Raw genomic sequence first — 17,193 nt, forward strand, 5'->3', positions numbered from 1 at the left:
CGATCTGCTGGGTTGTGGAGTCATCTCTTCTCTGTGGGAGATCAGTAATGTTTGATCCTGATGCAGGTATGAATCTGATCTGCTGGGTTGTGGAGTCATCTCTTCTCTGTGGGAGATCAGTAATGTTTGATCCTGATGCAGGTATGAATCCGATCTGCTGGGTTGTGGAGTCATCTCTTCTGTGTGGGAGATCAGTAATGTTTGATCCTGATGCAGGTATGAATCTGATCTGCTGGGTTGTGGAGTCATCTCTTCTGTGGGAGATCAGTAATGTTTGATCCTGATGCAGGTATGAATCCGATCTGCTGGGTTGTGGAGTCATCTCTTCTCTGTGGGAGATCAGTAATGTTTGATCCTGATGCAGGTATGAATCTGATCTGCTGGGTTGCGGAGTCATCTCTTCTCTGTGGGAGATCAGTAATGTTTGATCCTGATGCAGGTATGAATCCGATCTGCTGGGTTGTGGAGTCATCTCTTCTGTGTGGGAGATCAGTAATGTTTGATCCTGATGCAGGTATGAATCCGATCTGCTGGGTTGTGGAGTCATCTCTTCTCTGTGGGAGATCAGTAATGTTTGATCCTGATGCAGGTATGAATCTGATCTGCTGGGTTGTGGAGTCATCTCTTCTCTGTGGGAGATCAGTAATGTTTGATCCTGATGCAGGTATGAATCCGATCTGCTGGGTTGTGGAGTCATCTCTTTTGTGGGAGATCAGTAATGTTTGATCCTGATGCAGGTATGAATCTGATCTGCTGGGTTGTGGAGTCATCTCTTCTCTGTGGGAGATCAGTAATGTTTGATCCTGATGCAGGTATGAATCCGATCTGCTGGGTTGTGGAGTCATCTCTTCTGTGGGAGATCAGTAATGTTTGATCCTGATACAGGTATGAATCTGATCTGCTGGGTTGTGGAGTCATCTCTTCTGTGGGAGATCAGTAATGTTTGATCCTGATGCAGGTGTGAATCTGATCTGCTGGTTTGTGGAGTCATCTCTTCCGTGGGAGATCAGTAATATTTGATACTGATGCAGGTATGAATCCGATCTGCTGGGTTGTGCAGTCATCTCTTCTGTGGGAGATCAGTAATATTTGATACTGATGCAGGTATGAATCTGATCTGCTGGGTTGTGGAGTCATCTCTTCCGTGGGAGATCAGTAATATTTGATACTGATGCAGGTATGAATCTGATCTGCTGGGTTGTGGAGTCATCTCTTCTGTGGGAGATCAGTAATGTTTGATCCTGATGCAGGTATGAATCCGATCTGCTGGGTTGTGGAGTCATCTCTTCTGTGGGAGATCAGTAATGTTTGATCCTGATGCAGGTATGAATCTGATCTGCTGGGTTGTGGAGTCATCTCTTTTGTGGGAGATCAGTAATGTTTGATCCTGATGCAGGTATGAATCCGATCTGCTGGGTTGTGGAGTCATCTCTTCTCTGTGGGAGATCAGTAATGTTTGATCCTGATGCAGGTATGAATCCGATGTGCTGGGTTGTGGAGTCATCTCTTCTGTGGGAGATCAGTAATGTTTGATCCTGATGCAGGTATGAATCTGATCTGCTGGGTTGTGGAGTCATCTCTTCTGTGTGGGAGATCAGTAATGTTTGATCCTGATGCAGGTATGAATCTGATCTGCTGGGTTGTGGAGTCATCTCTTCTGTGGGAGATCAGTAATGTTTGATCCTGATGCAGGTATGAATCCGATCTGCTGGGTTGTGGAGTCATCTCTTCTGTGAGAGATCAGTAATGTTTGATCCTGATGCAGGTATGAATCTGATCTGCTGGGTTGTGGAGTCATCTCTTCTGTGGGAGATCAGTAATGTTTGATCCTGATGCAGGTATGAATCTGATCTGCTGGGTTGTGGAGTCATCTCTTCTGTGGGAGATCAGTAATGTTTGATCCTGATGCAGGTATGAATCCGATCTGCTGGGTTGTGGAGTCATCTCTTCTGTGAGAGATCAGTAATGTTTGATCCTGATGCAGGTATGAATCTGATCTGCTGGGTTGTGGAGTCATCTCTTCTGTGGGAGATCAGTAATGTTTGATCCTGATGCAGGTATGAATCCGATCTGCTGGGTTGTGGAGTCATCTCTTCTGTGGGAGATCAGTAATGTTTGATCCTGATGCAGGTATGAATCCGATCTGCTGGGTTGTGGAGTCATCTCTTCTGTGGGAGATCAGTAATGTTTGATCCTGATGCAGGTATGAATCTGATCTGCTGGGTTGTGGAGTCATCTCTTCTGTGAGAGATCAGTAATGTTTGATCCTGATGCAGGTATGAATCTGATCTGCTGGGTTGTGGAGTCATCTCTTCTGTGGGAGATCAGTAAAGTTTGATCCTGATGCAGGTATGAATCCGATCTGCTGGGTTGTGGAGTCATCTCTTCTCTGTGGGAGATCAGTGATGTTTGATCCTGATGCAGGTATGAATCCGATCTGCTGGGTTGTGGAGTCATCTCTTCTGTGGGAGATCAGTAATGTTTGATCCTGATGCAGGTATGAATCCGATCTGCTGGGTTGTGGAGTCATCTCTTCTGTGGGAGATCAGTAAAGTTTGATCCTGATGCAGGTATGAATCCGATCTGCTGGGTTGTGGAGTCATCTCTTCTGTGGGAGATCAGTGATGTTTGATCCTCATGCAGGTATGAATCCGATCTGCTGGGTTGTGGAGTCATCTCTTCTGTAGGAGATCAGTAATATTTGATCCTGATGCAGGTATGAATCCGATCTGCTGGGTTGTGGAGTCATCTCTTCTCTGTGGGAGATCAGTAATGTTTGATCCTGATGCAGGTATGAATCCGATCTGCTGGGTTGTGGAGTCATCTCTTCTGTGGGAGATCAGTAATGTTTGATCCTGATGCAGGTATGAATCCGATCTGCTGGGTTGTGGAGTCATCTCTTCTCTGTGGGAGATCAGTAATGTGTGATCCTGATGCAGGTATGAATCCGATCTGCTGGGTTGTGGAGTCATCTCTTCTGTAGGAGATCAGTAATGTTTGATCCTGATGCAGGTATGAATCCGATCTGCTGGGTTGTGGAGTCATCTCTTCTGTAGGAGATCAGTAATGTTTGATCCTGATGCAGGTATGAATCTGATCTGCTGGGTTGTGGAGTCATCTCTTATCTGTGGGAGATCAGTAATGTTTGATCCTGATGCAGGTATGAATCCGATCTGCTGGGTTGTGGAGTCATCTCTTCTGTGGGAGATCAGTAATGTTTGATCCTGATGCAGGTATGAATCCGATCTGCTGGTTGTGGAGTCATCTCTTCTGTGGGAGATCAGTAATGTTTGATCCTGATGCAGGTATGAATCCGATCTGCTGGGTTGTGGAGTCATCTCTTCTGTGGGAGATCAGTAATGTTTGATCCTGATGCAGGTATGAATCCGATCTGCTGGGTTGTGGAGTCATCTCTTCTGTGGGAGATCAGTAATGTTTGATCCTGATGCAGGTATGAATCTGATCTGCTGGGTTGTGGAGTCATCTCTTCTCTGTGGGAGATCAGTAATGTTTGATCCTGATGCAGGTATGAATCTGATCTGCTGGGTTGTGGAGTGATCTCTTCTGTGGGAGATCAGTAATGTTTGATCCTGATGCAGGTAGGAATCCGATCTGCTGGGTTGTGAAGTCATCTCTTCTCTGTGGGAGATCAGTAATGTTTGATCCTGATGCAGGTATGAATCTGATGTGCTGGGTTGTGGAGTCATCTCTTCTTTGGGAGATCAGTAATGTTTGATCCTGATGCAGGTATGAATCCGATCTGCTGGGTTGTGGAGTCATCTCTTCTCTGTGGGAGATCAGTAATGTTTGATCCTGATGCAGGTATGAATCCGATCTGCTGGGTTGTGGAGTCATCTCTTCTCTGTGGGAGATCAGTAATGTTTGATCCTGATGCAGGTATGAATCTGATCTGCTGGGTTGTGGAGTCATCTCTTCTGTGGGAGATCAGTAATGTTTGATCCTGATGCAGGTATGAATCCGATCTGCTGGGTTGTGGAGTCATCTCTTCTGTGGGAGATCAGTAATGTTTGATCCTGATGCAGGTATGAATCCGATGTGCTGGGTTGTGGAGTCATCTCTTCTGTGAGAGATCAGTAATGTTTGATCCTGATGCAGGTATGAATCTGATCTGCTGGGTTGTGGAGTCATCTCTTCTGTGGGAGATCAGTAAAGTTTGATCCTGATGCAGGTATGAATCCGATCTGCTGGGTTGTGGAGTCATCTCTTCTCTGTGGGAGATCAGTAATGTTTGATCCTGATGCAGGTATGAATCCGATGTGCTGGGTTGTGAAGTCATCTCTTCTCTGTGGGAGATCAGTAATGTTTGATCCTGATGCAGGTATGAATCCGATCTGCTGGGTTGTGGAGTCATCTCTTCTGTGGGAGATCAGTAATGTTTGATGCTGATGCAGGTATGAATCCGATCTGCTGGGTTGTGGAGTCATCTCTTCTGTGGGAGATCAGTAAAGTTTGATCCTGATGCAGGTATGAATCCGATCTGCTGGGTTGTGGAGTCATCTCTTCTCTGTGAGAGATCAGTAATGTTTGATCCTGATGCAGATATGAATCCGATGTGCTGGGTTGTGGAGTCATCTCTTCTGTGGGAGATCAGTGATGTTTGATCCTGATGCAGGTATGAATCCGATGTGCTGGGTTGTGGAGTCATCTCTTCTTTGGGAGATCAGTAATGTTTGATCCTGATGCAGGTATGAATCTGATCTGCTGGGTTGTGGAGTCATCTCTTCTGTGGGAGATCAGTAATGTTTGATCCTGATGCAGGTATGAATCCGACCTGCTGGGTTGTGGAGTCATCTCTTCTGTGGGAGATCAGTAATGTTTGATCCTGATGCAGGTATGAATCCGATGTGCTGGGTTGTGGAGTCATCTCTTCTGTGAGAGATCAGTAATGTTTGATCCTGATGCAGGTATGAATCTGATCTGCTGGGTTGTGGAGTCATCTCTTCTGTGGGAGATCAGTAAAGTTTGATCCTGATGCAGGTATGAATCCGATCTGCTGGGTTGTGGAGTCATCTCTTCTCTGTGGGAGATCAGTAATGTTTGATCCTGATGCAGGTATGAATCCGATGTGCTGGGTTGTGAAGTCATCTCTTCTCTGTGGGAGATCAGTAATGTTTGATCCTGATGCAGGTATGAATCCGATCTGCTGGGTTGTGGAGTCATCTCTTCTGTGGGAGATCAGTAATGTTTGATCCTGATGCAGGTATGAATCCGACCTGCTGGGTTGTGGAGTCATCTCTTCTGTGGGAGATCAGTAATGTTTGATCCTGATGCAGGTATGAATCCGATCTGCTGGGTTGTGAAGTCATCTCTTCTCTGTGGGAGATCAGTAATGTTTGATCCTGATGCTGGTATGAATCCGATCTGCTGGGTTGTGGAGTCATCTCTTCTTTGGGAGATCAGTAATGTTTGATCCTGATGCAGGTATGAATCCGATCTGCTGGGTTGTGGAGTCATCTCTTCTCTGTGGGAGATCAGTAATGTTTGATCCTGATGCAGGTATGAATCCGATGTGCTGGGTTGTGGAGTCATCTCTTCTTTGGGAGATCAGTAATGTTTGATCCTGATGCAGGTATGAATCTGATCTGCTGGGTTGTGGAGTCATCTCTTCTGTGAGAGATCAGTAATGTTTGATCCTGATGCAGGTATGAATCTGATCTGCTGGGTTGTGGAGTCATCTCTTCTGTGGGAGATCAGTAATGTTTGATCCTGATGCAGGTATGAATCCGATCTGCTGGGTTGTGGAGTCATCTCTTCTGTGGGAGATCAGTAATGTTTGATCCTGATGCAGGTATGAATCCGATCTGCTGGGTTGTGGAGTCATCTCTTCTGTGGGAGATCAGTAATGTTTGATCCTGATGCAGGTATGAATCCGATCTGCTGGGTTGTGGAGTCATCTCTTCTGTGGGAGATCAGTAATGTTTGATCCTGATGCAGGTATGAATCCGATCTGCTGGGTTGCGGAGTCATCTCTTCTGTGGGAGATCAGTAATGTTTGATCCTGATGCAGGTATGAATCCGATCTGCTGGGTTGTGGAGTCATCTCTTCTGTGGGAGATCAGTAATGTTTGATCCTGATGCAGGTATGAATCTGATCTGCTGGGTTGTGGAGTCATCTCTTCTGTGGAAGATCAGTAATGTTTGATCCTGATGCAGGTATGAATCCGATCTGCTGGGTTGTGGAGTCATCTCTTCTCTGTGGGAGATCAGTAATGTTTGATCCTGATGCAGGTATGAATCCGATCTGCTGGGTTGTGGAGTCATCTCTTCTCTGTGGGAGATCAGTAATGTTTGATTCTGATGCAGGTATGAATCCGATCTGCTGGGTTGTGGAGTCATCTCTTCTATAGGAGATCAGTGATGTTTGATCCTGATGCAGGTATGAATCCGATCTGCTGGGTTGTGGAGTCATCTCTTCTGTGGGAGATCAGTGATGTTTGATCCTGATGCAGGTATGAATCCGATCTGCTGGGTTGTGGAGTCATCTCTTCTGTAGGAGATCAGTAATGTTTGATCCTGATGCAGGTATGAATCCGATCTGCTGGGTTGTGGTTGTCATCTCTTCTGTGGGAGATCAGTAATGTTTGATCCTGATGCAGGTATGAATCCGATCTGCTGGGTTGTGGAGTCATCTCTTCTGTGGGAGATCAGTAATGTTTGATCCTGATGCAGGTATGAATCCGATCTGCTGGGTTGAGGAGTCATCTCTTCCGTGGGAGATCAGTAATATTTGATACTGATGCAGGTATGAATCCGATCTGCTGGGTTGTGGAGTCATCTCTTCCGTGGGAGATCAGTAATATTTGATACTGATGCAGGTATGAATCCGATCTGCTGGGTTGTGGAGTCATCTCTTCCGTGGGAGATCAGTAATGTTTGATCCTGATGCAGGTATGAATCCGATCTGCTGGGTTGTGGTTGTCATCTCTTCTGTGGGAGATCAGTAATGTTTGATCCTGATGCAGGTATGAATCCGATCTGCTGGGTTGTGGAGTCATCTCTTCTGTGGGAGATCAGTAATGTTTGATCCTGATGCAGGCATGAATCCGATCTGTTGGGTTGTGGAGTCATCTCTTCTGTGGGAGATCAGTAATGTTTGATCCTGATGCAGGTATGAATCCGATCTGCTGGGTTGCGGAGTCATCTCTTCCGTGGGAGATCAGTAATATTTGATACTGATGCAGGTATGAATCCGATCTGCTGGGTTGTGGAGTCATCTCTTCTCTGTGGGAGATCAGTAATGTTTGATCCTGATGCAGGTATGAATCCGATCTGCTGGGTTGTGGAGTCATCTCTTCTGTGGGAGATCAGTAATGTTTGATCCTGATACAGATGTGAATCCGATCTGCTGGGTTGCGGAGTCATCTCTTCCGTGGGAGATTAGTAATGTTTGATCCTGATGCAGGTATGAATCTGATCTGCTGGGTTGTGGAGTCATCTCTTCTGTGGGAGATCAGTAATGTTTGATCCTGATGCAGGTATGAATCCGATCTGCTGGGTTGTGGAGTCATCTCTTCTGTGGGAGATCAGTAATGTTTGATCCTGATACAGATATGAATCCGATCTGCTGGGTTGCGGAGTCATCTCTTCTGTGGGAGATCAGTAATGTTTGATCCTGATGCAGGTATGAATCCGATCTGCTGGGTTGTGGAGTCATCTCTTCTGTGGGAGATCAGTAATGTTTGATCCTGATACAGATATGAATCCGATCTGCTGGTTTGCGGAGTCATCTCTTCTGTGGGAGATCAGTAATGTTTGATCCTGATGCAGGTATGAATCCGATCTACTGGGTTGCGGAGTCATCTCTTCTGTGGGAGATCAGTAATGTTTGATCCTGATGCAGGTATGAATCGCATCTGCTGGGTTGTGGAGTCATCTCTTCTCTGTGGGAGATCAGTAATGTTTGATCCTGATGCAGGTATGAATCCGATCTGCTGGGTTGTGGAATCATCTCCTCTGTGGGAGATCAGTAATGTTTGATCCTGATGCAGGTATGAATCTGATCTGCTGGGTTGTGGAGTCATGTCTTCTCTGTGGGAGATCAGTAATGTTTGATCCTGATGCAGGTATGAATCCGATCTGCTGGGTTGTGGAGTCATCTCTTCTATGGGAGATCAGTAATGTTTGATCCTGATGCAGGTATGAATCCGATCTGCTGGGTTGTGGAGTCATCTCTTCTGTAGGAGATCAGTAATGTTTGATCCTGATGCAGGTATGAATCTGATCTGCTGGGTTGTGGAGTCATCTCTTGTCTGTGGGAGATCAGTGATGTTTGATCCTGATGCAGGTATGAATCCGATCTGCTGGGTTGTGGAGTCATCTCTTCTGTGGGAGATCAGTAATGTTTGATCCTGATGCAGGTATGAATCCGATCTGCTGGGTTTTGGAGTCATCTCTTACGTGGGAGATCAGTGATGTTTGATCCTCATGCAGGTATGAATCCGATCTGCTGGGTTGTGGAGTCATGTCTTCTGTGGGAGATCAGTGATGTTTGATCCTGATGCAGGTATGAACCCGATCTGCTGGGTTGTGGAGTCATCTCTTCTGTGGGAGATCAGTAATGTTTGATCCTGATGCAGGTATGAATCCGATCTGCTGGGTTGTGGAGTCATCTCTTCTGTGGGAGATCAGTAATGTTTGATCCTGATGCAGGTATGAATCCGATCTGCTGGGTTGTGGAGTCATCTCTTCTGTGGGAGATCAGTAATGTTTGATCCTGATGCAGGTATGAATCCGATCTGCTGGGTTGTGGAGTCATCTCTTCTGTGGGAGATCAGTAATGTTTGATCCTGATGCAGGTATGAATCCGATCTGCTGGGTTGTGGAGTCATCTCTTCTGTGGGAGATCAGTAATGTTTGATCCTGATGCAGGTATGAATCCGATCTGCTGGGTTGTGGAGTCATCTCTTCTCTGTGGGAGATCAGTAATGTTTGATCCTGATGCAGGTATGAATCCGATCTGCTGGGTTGTGGAGTCATCTCTTCTCTGTGGGAGACCAGTAATGTTTGATCCTGATGCAGGTAGGAATCCGATCTGCTGGGTTGTGGAGTCATCTCTTCTGTGGGAGATCAGTAATGTTTGATCCTGATGCAGGTATGAATCTGATCTGCTGGGTTGTGGAGTCATCTCTTCTCTGTGGGAGATCAGTAATGTTTGATCCTGATGCAGGTTTGAATCCGATCTGCTGGGTTGTGGAGTCATCTCTTCTCTGTGGGAGATCAGTAATGTTTGATCCTGATGCAGGTACGAATCCGATCTGCTGGGTTGTGGAGTCATCTCTTCTGTAGGAGATCAGTGATGTTTGATCCTGATGCAGGTATGAATCTGATCTGCTGGGTTGTGGAGTCATCTCTTCTCTGTGGGAGATCAGTAATGTGTGATCCTGATGCAGGTATGAATCCGATCTGCTGGGTTGTGGAGTCATCTCTTCTCTGTGGGAGACCAGTAATGTTTGATCCTGATGCAGGTATGAATCCGATCTGCTGGGTTGTGGAGTCATCTCTTCTCTGTGGGAGATCAGTAATGTTTGATCCTGATGCAGGTATGAATCCGATCTGCTGGGTTGTGGAGTCATCTCTTCTCTGTGGGAGATCAGTAATGTTTGATCCTGATGCAGGTATGAAGCCGATCTGCTGAGTTGTGGAGTCATCTCTTCTCTGTGGGAGATCAGTAATGTTTGATCCTGATGCAGGTATGAATCTGATCTGCTGGGTTGTGGAGTCATCTCTTCTGTGGGAGATCAGTAATGTTTGATACTGATGCAGGTATGAATCCGATCTGCTGGGTTGTGGAGTCATCTCTTCTCTGTGGGAGATCAGTAATGTTTGATCCTGATGCAGGTATGAATCTGATCTGCTGGGTTGTGGAGTCATCTCTTCTCTGTGGGAGATCAGTAATGTTTGATCCTGATGCAGGTATGAATCCGATCTGCTGGGTTGTGGAGTCATATCTTCTCTGTGGGAGATCAGTAATGTTTGATCCTTATGCAGGTATGAATCCGATCTGCTGGGTTGTGGAGTCATCTCTTCTGTGGGAGATCAGTAATGTTTGATCCTGATGCAGGTATGAATCCTATCTGCTGGGTTGTGAAGTCATGTCTTCTGTGGGAGATCAGTAGTGTTTGATCCTGATGCAGGTATGAATCTGATCTGCTGGGTTGTGGAGTCATCTCTTGTCTGTGGGAGATCAGTGATGTTTGATCCTGATGCAGGTATGAATCCGATCTGCTGGGTTGTGGAGTCATCTCTTCTGTGGGAGATCAGTAATGTTTGATCCTGATGCAGGTATGAATCCGATCTGCTGGGTTGTGGAGTCATCTCTTCTGTGGGAGATCAGTAATGTTTGATCCTTATGCAGGTATGAATCCGATCTGCTGGGTTGTGGAGTCATCTCTTCTGTGGGAGATCAGTAATGTTTGATCCTGATGCAGGTATGAATCCGATCTGCTGGGTTGTGGAGTCATCTCTTCTGTGGGAGATCAGTAATGTTTGATCCTGATGCAGGTATGAATATGATCTGCTGGGTTGTGGAGTCATCTCTTCTGTGGGAGATCAGTGATGTTTGATCCTGATGTAGGTATGAATCCGATCTGCTGGGTTGTGGAGTCATCTCTTCTGTTGGAGATCAGTAATGTTTGATCCTGATGCAGGTATGAATCTGATCTGCTGGGTTGTGGAGTCATCTCTTCTCTGTGGGAGATCAGTAATGTTTGATCCTGATGCAGGTATGAATCCGATCTGCTGGGTTGTGGAGTCATCTCTTCTGTGGGAGATCAGTGATGTTTGATCCTGATGCAGGTATGAATCCGATCTGCTGGGTTGTGGAGTCATCTCTTCCGTGGGAGATCAGTAATATTTGATACTGATGAAGGTATGCATCCGATCTGCTGGGTTGTGGAGTCATCTCTTCTGTGGGAGATCAGTAATGTTTGATCCTGATGCAGGTATGAATCCGATCTGCTGGGTTGTGAAGTCATCTCTTCTGTGGGAGATCAGTAATGTTTGATCCTGATGCAGGTATGAATCCGATCTGCTGGCTGTGGAGTCATCTCTTCTTTGTGGGAGATCAGTAATGTTTGATCCTGATGCAGGTATGAATCCGATCTGCTGGGTTGTGGAGTCATCTCTTCTGTGAGAGATCAGTAATGTTTGATCCTGATGCAGGTATGAATCTGATCTGCTGGGTTGTGGAGTCATCTCTTCTGTGGGAGATCAGTAATGTTTGATCCTGATGCAGGTATGAATCCGATCTGCTGGGTTGTGGAGTCATCTCTTCTGTGGGAGATCAGTAATGTTTGATCCTGATGCAGGTATGAATCTGATCTGCTGGGTTGTGGAGTCATCTCTTCTGTGGGAGATCAGTAATGTTTGATCCTGATGCAGGTATGTATCCGATCTGCTGGGTTGTGGAGTCATCTCTTCTCTGTGGGAGATCAGTAGTGTTTGATCCTGATGCAGGTATGAATCCGATCTGCTGGGTTGTGGAGTCATCTCTTCTCTGTGGGAGATCAGTAATGTTTGATCCTGATGCAGGTATGAATCTGATCTGCTGGGTTGTGGAGTCATCTCTTCTGTGGGAGATCAGTAATGTTTGATCCTGATGCAGGTATGTATCCGATCTGCTGGGTTGTGGAGTCATCTCTTCTCTGTGGGAGATCAGTAGTGTTTGATCCTGATGCAGGTATGTATCCGATCTGCTGGGTTGTGGAGTCATCTCTTCTCTGTGGGAGATCAGTAGTGTTTGATCCTGATGCAGGTATGAATCCGATCTGCTGGGTTGTGGAGTCATCTCTTCTCTGTGGGAGATCAGTAATGTTTGATCCTGATGCAGGTATGAATCTGATCTGCTGGGTTGTGGAGTCATCTCTTCTGTGGGAGATCAGTAATGTTTGATCCTGATGCAGGTATGAATCTGATCTGCTGGGTTGTGGAGTCATCTCTTCTCTGTGGGAGATCAGTAATGTTTGATCCTGATGCAGGTATGAATCTGATCTGCTGGGTTGTGGAGTCATCTCTTCTGTGGGAGATCAGTAATGTTTGATCCTGATGCAGGTATGAATCTGATCTGCTGGGTTGTGGAGTCATCTCTTCTGTGGGAGATCAGTAATGTTTGATGCTGATGCAGGTATGAATCCGATCTGCTGAGTTGTGGAGTCATCTCTTCTGTGGGAGATCAGTAATGTTTGATCCTGATGCAGGTATGAATCCGATCTGCTGGGTTGTGGAGTCATCTCTTCTCTGTGGGAGATCAGTAATGTTTGATCCTGATGCAGGTATGAATCCGATCTGCTGGGTTGTGGAGTCATCTCTTCTGTGGGAGATCACTAATGTTTGATCCTGATGCAGGTATGAATCTGATCTGCTGGGTTGTGGAGTCATCTAATCTGTGGGAGATCAGTGATGTTTGATCCTGATGTAGGTATGAATCCGATCTGCTGGGTTGTGGAGTCATCTCTTCTGTGGGAGATCAGTAATGTTTGATCCTGATGTAGGTATGAATCCGATCTGCTGGGTTGTGGAGTCATCTCTTCTGTGGGAGATCAGTAATGTTGATCCTGATGCAGGTATGAATCTGATCTGCTGGGTTGTGGAGTCATCTCTTCTGTGGGAGATCAGTGATGTTTGATCCTGATGTAGGTATGAATCCGATCTGCTGGGTTGTGGAGTCATCTCTTCTGTGGGAGATCAGTAATGTTTGATCCTGATGCAGGTATGAATCCGATCTGCTGGGTTGTGGAGTCATCTCTGTTGGAGATCAGTAATGTTTGATCCTGATGCAGGTATGAATCTGATCTGCCGGGTTGTGGAGTCATCTCTTCTGTAGGAGATCAGTAATGTTTGATCCTGATGCAGGTATGAATCTGATCTGCTGGGTTGTGGAGTCATCTCTTCTCTGTGGGAGATCAGTAATGTTTGATCCTGATGCAGGTATGAATCCGATCTGCTGGTTGTGGAGTCATCTCTTCTTTGTGGGAGATCAGTAATGTTTGATCCTGATGCAGGTATGAATCCGATCTGCTGGGATGTGGAGTCATCTCTTCTGTGGGAGATCAGTAATGTTTGATCCTGATGCAGGTATGAATCCGATCTGCTGGGTTGTGGAGTCCTCTCTTCTGTGGGAGATCAGTAATGTTTGATCCTGATGCAGGTATGAATCCGATCTGCTGGGATGTGGAGTCATCTCTTCTGTGGGAGATCAGTAATGTTTGATCCTGATGCAGGTATGAATCCGATCTGCAGGTTGTGGAGTCATCTCTTATCTGTGGGAGATCAGTAATGTTTGATCCTGATGCAGGTATGAATCCGATCTGCTGGGTTGTGGAGTCATCTCTTCTCTGTGGGAGATCAGTAATGTTTGATCCTGATGCAGGTATGAATCTGATCTGCTGGGTTGTGGAGTCATCTCTTCTCTGTGGGAGATCAGTAATGTTTGATCCTGATGCAGGTATGAATCTGATCTGCTGGGTTGTGGAGTCATCTCTTCTCTGTGGGAGATCAGTAATGTTTGATCCTGATGCAGGTATGAATCTGATCTGCTGGGTTGTGGAGTCATCTCTTCTGTGGGAGATCAGTAATGTTTGATCCTGATGCAGGTATGAATCCGATCTGCTGGTTGTGGAGTCATCTCTTCTCTGTGGGAGATCAGTAATGTTTGATCCTGATGCAGGTATGAATCCGATCTGCTGGGTTGTGGAGTCATCTCTTCTCTGTGGGAGATCAGTGATGTTTGATCCTGATGCAGGTATGAATCTGATCTGCTGGGTTGTGGAGTCATCTCTTCTGTGGGAGATCAGTAATGTTTGATCCTGATGCAGGTATGAATCCGATCTGCTGGGTTGTGGAGTCATCTCTTCTGTGGGAGATCAGTAATGTTTGATCCTGATGCAGGTATGAATCCGATCTGCTGGGTTGTGGAGTCATCTCTTCTCTGTGGGAGATCAGTAATGTTTGATCCTGATGCAGGTATGAATCTGATCTGCTGGGTTGTGGAGTTGTGGGGGTCGTGATGACATTCCACTCGTCCTCCAGTCACTCCAAATTCAAACTATGAGCATGGGTCAACCATTCAAAGAATGAGTCAGACAACAAGCTGGTTCAAGCTCAGAGCATGCTCAGAAGACTACTACAGTCAACGTCCTCAGCAATGTTCTGCGTTTATTTTTACATACACAAATCTAAATACACTACATAATGGGAGGGAAAAGGGGTTGTCCGTGGCGGGGTAAACCATGAAAGTCCAGTGTCTGGCCACTCCTGATTGGTCCACATCTCCTTATCTCAGTCTCTGGGCAGATATTGCAGCCGTCAGCTTATAATCTTGTTTCGTTTCTCTGAAATAAGTCCTGGCAACACTGGAAATGTCTTAGTTTAAGTTTCGATTTGAGTATTACGTAGCAAGGAAAGCTTATTGTTATATGACACAAAATGGTGGTTAGTACATTAGCAAAAAAGCGTATAAAAGTTACAAGAATATAAAAGTTACAAATATATATATTCTCTTTTTCCCCGACATTCCCCCCTAAACACTAAGCTTTCCTTTGCTTCGGGGCCTTTGAGACTGTCCATGTGTGGGGAGAGGGGAGGTGGATTTCTTCACCCAATCATCTTAGAAGCTGCCCCCTTATGGGACGCCCCCAGACAATCGAGCCCTATCCTGGATGACACATGGAGTTCTCCCAACTGATCCTAAACTGAATCTTTCAATTGGACTTTGTTATGGGGGGGTCTGGTCAGACTTGTTCAAAGGAGTGTATTTCTCTATATAAGGGGACTATGCAGCACAGGACCACCAGGCCCAATACTAGTAGACCTCCCATTACTAGACAAACTTGTTGGAGGAATCCCTTGAGCCCTCCCAACCAACCTGAGAAGAAGGAGGTATCTACCCCTGTGTGGTAGCTGTCCACCCTGGGACAGACAGTAAGCATATGGAAAGGATATAGAAGAAGGTAGTCATCTTTTATAGGCTCGTTCTGTCTCTCTTGCAGTGGGAGGTGTGAATCCAGGTGCTCCTGCCCTCAAGCTTCAGGGCCGTCGGGGTGGTGAGAAGCACAGTGTACGGTCCCTCGAACCGCGGCTGGAGGCAGTCTTTCCGGACAAACTTCTTCACATACACTAGATCGCCTGGGGTGAAATCATGTACTGCATCACCTGTAGATTCTGGGAGAGAAGCAGATACTGGAGAGCGGGTGTTAGTCAATTCTTTAGACAAAGCAATTACAAATTTTACCACTCTATCATGTGTTTCAGACAACTCTTGGGGCCTAATCTCTCCTATCTTGGGTGGGGTCCTAAACAAAATTTTATAGGGAGTCAGCCCATGTTTGGCCTGAGGAGTGTGTGTGATATGATACAATACTATGGGGAGTAGGTCGGGCCAGGGGAGGGGATGATCTTGGGTCATTTTCAAGAGCTGGGTCTTGAGTGTGGAATTCATTCTTTCCACTTTGCCTGAACTGGCAGGATTGTATGGAGTGTGGAGGCCCAAATCTGTTCCCAACATGTTCCAGAGTTCTTCGTAGATATTTGCTGTGAAAGCTGGTCCTTGGTCCGATTCTATGACTTGGGGAACTCCAAATCTGCAGGCAATTTCGGTGATCAGTTTCTTGGCTGTGACTTTAGCAGTCATGTTGACAACCGGGTAGGCCTCGGGCCAGGCTGAGAACATATCCACGGCTACCAAAACGTACTCCTATTTTCTTGCTTTAGACATTTGGATATGGTCGACTTGTATTCTCTGCCAAGGGTAGTCTGGTTTAGCCAGGTGTTGGAGAGGGACCCGTGCCGTACACGTTGGGTTGCAGGTAGCGCAGACAGAGCAGGATTTTGAGTATGCAGTCACAGTGGAAGAGATTCCAGGTGCAAAGTACAGTTTCTTGATACATGCCAAGGCTTGATTCTTTCCTCTGTGTGTAGGCCCGTGAGCCCATGCTGCCGCAGCTGAGTACATGCGTCTAGGCAAGCAAGGCTTCCCATCCACTTGGTAAAGAGTCGAGTTGACCTTTGAATCTTTGCGACCTGCCAGCACGGCTCCTGCCGCTTTCCATTGCTTGACTTCTTCAGTGGGGGTTTTCCTTTGTTCCTCACACAATTTTTCTTCAGGCATCCTGACCCCTCTGGATTCCACCCGTGTCTCCGCTGGACTTGTATGGTCTTCTGCCGGCTGTTCCTTGGCTCTTGCTCTAGTGAGCGCCACAGCTACGGTTTGCAGAGTCTCTCCCATCTCTTCTTCCTTTTCCTGCCACTTTGATGACACATTCTTCACTGCTGCAGTCTTGGCTGCTTGGTCAGTTAGGTGGTTGCCCCTGGCTTCTCTGGATTCTAGTCTTCCATGAGCCTTGACCTTCATAACAGCAACCTGAATGGGTAGTTCCAGGGCCTTCATTAGGGCCTTAATCCATGAGACATGTTTCACTGGTGTACCTGCAGCTGTGATGAATCCTCTAGACTTCCACAAGAGTCCAGAATCATTGCAAATTCCATGTCCATACCTGGAATCGGTATATACATATTCGCCTTTGTTCCTGCTGCCAGGTGGCAGGCCTCTGTGAGAGCCACAAGTTCAGCCTCTTGTGCAGACATGTATGGTGGTAGAGCTTCAGCCTTGAGGACTGTTAGGTCCGTTGTGACAGCATATCCCGTGTGGAACTTCCCTTGAGGGTCTGCGAGCGGATGTGCCACCATATTCTCTGGAGCAGAAGTCTCTTCCTGCAAAATTTTTATACAATCATGAGGTTCCACCAATGGACCTTCACCCTCCTCACCTTCCCCCCTAGAAGGTGGAGGCAAAGTGGCAGGATTGATAGTCAGACATCTGGTCAGCTGACTTGTCAAGGAGGATGTGAGCAGCGTGGAACGCCTTAAGGCACGGGGGGGGCAGTTCGGGCGACAGGGTCCAGGCGGGCTGAGTAGTAGCCCAAAGGCCGATACTTATGATCATAGCGTTGTGCTAGAATTCCAGAGGCATGACCTTCCGATTCCGAGACAAAAAGGTGAAATGGCTGAGTATAGTCCGGTAAGCCCAAGGCCGGGGCAGAGACAACAGCCTGTTTAAGGCGGTCAAAACATAGTCTGTGTTGATGAGAAACACGTGGATCTTCAGCATGAAACCAAACTGAGCCTTCATTCTTGAGACAGTCGTACAGAGGTTGCATGAGCTTTGAGGCATCAGGGATC

The sequence above is a fragment of the Phyllobates terribilis genome, unplaced genomic scaffold (genome assembly GCF_046119375.1).
Source record: "Phyllobates terribilis strain yellow unplaced genomic scaffold, ASM4611937v1 Scaffold_2__4_contigs__length_985480577, whole genome shotgun sequence".
Lineage (NCBI taxonomy): Eukaryota > Metazoa > Chordata > Amphibia > Anura > Dendrobatidae > Phyllobates > Phyllobates terribilis.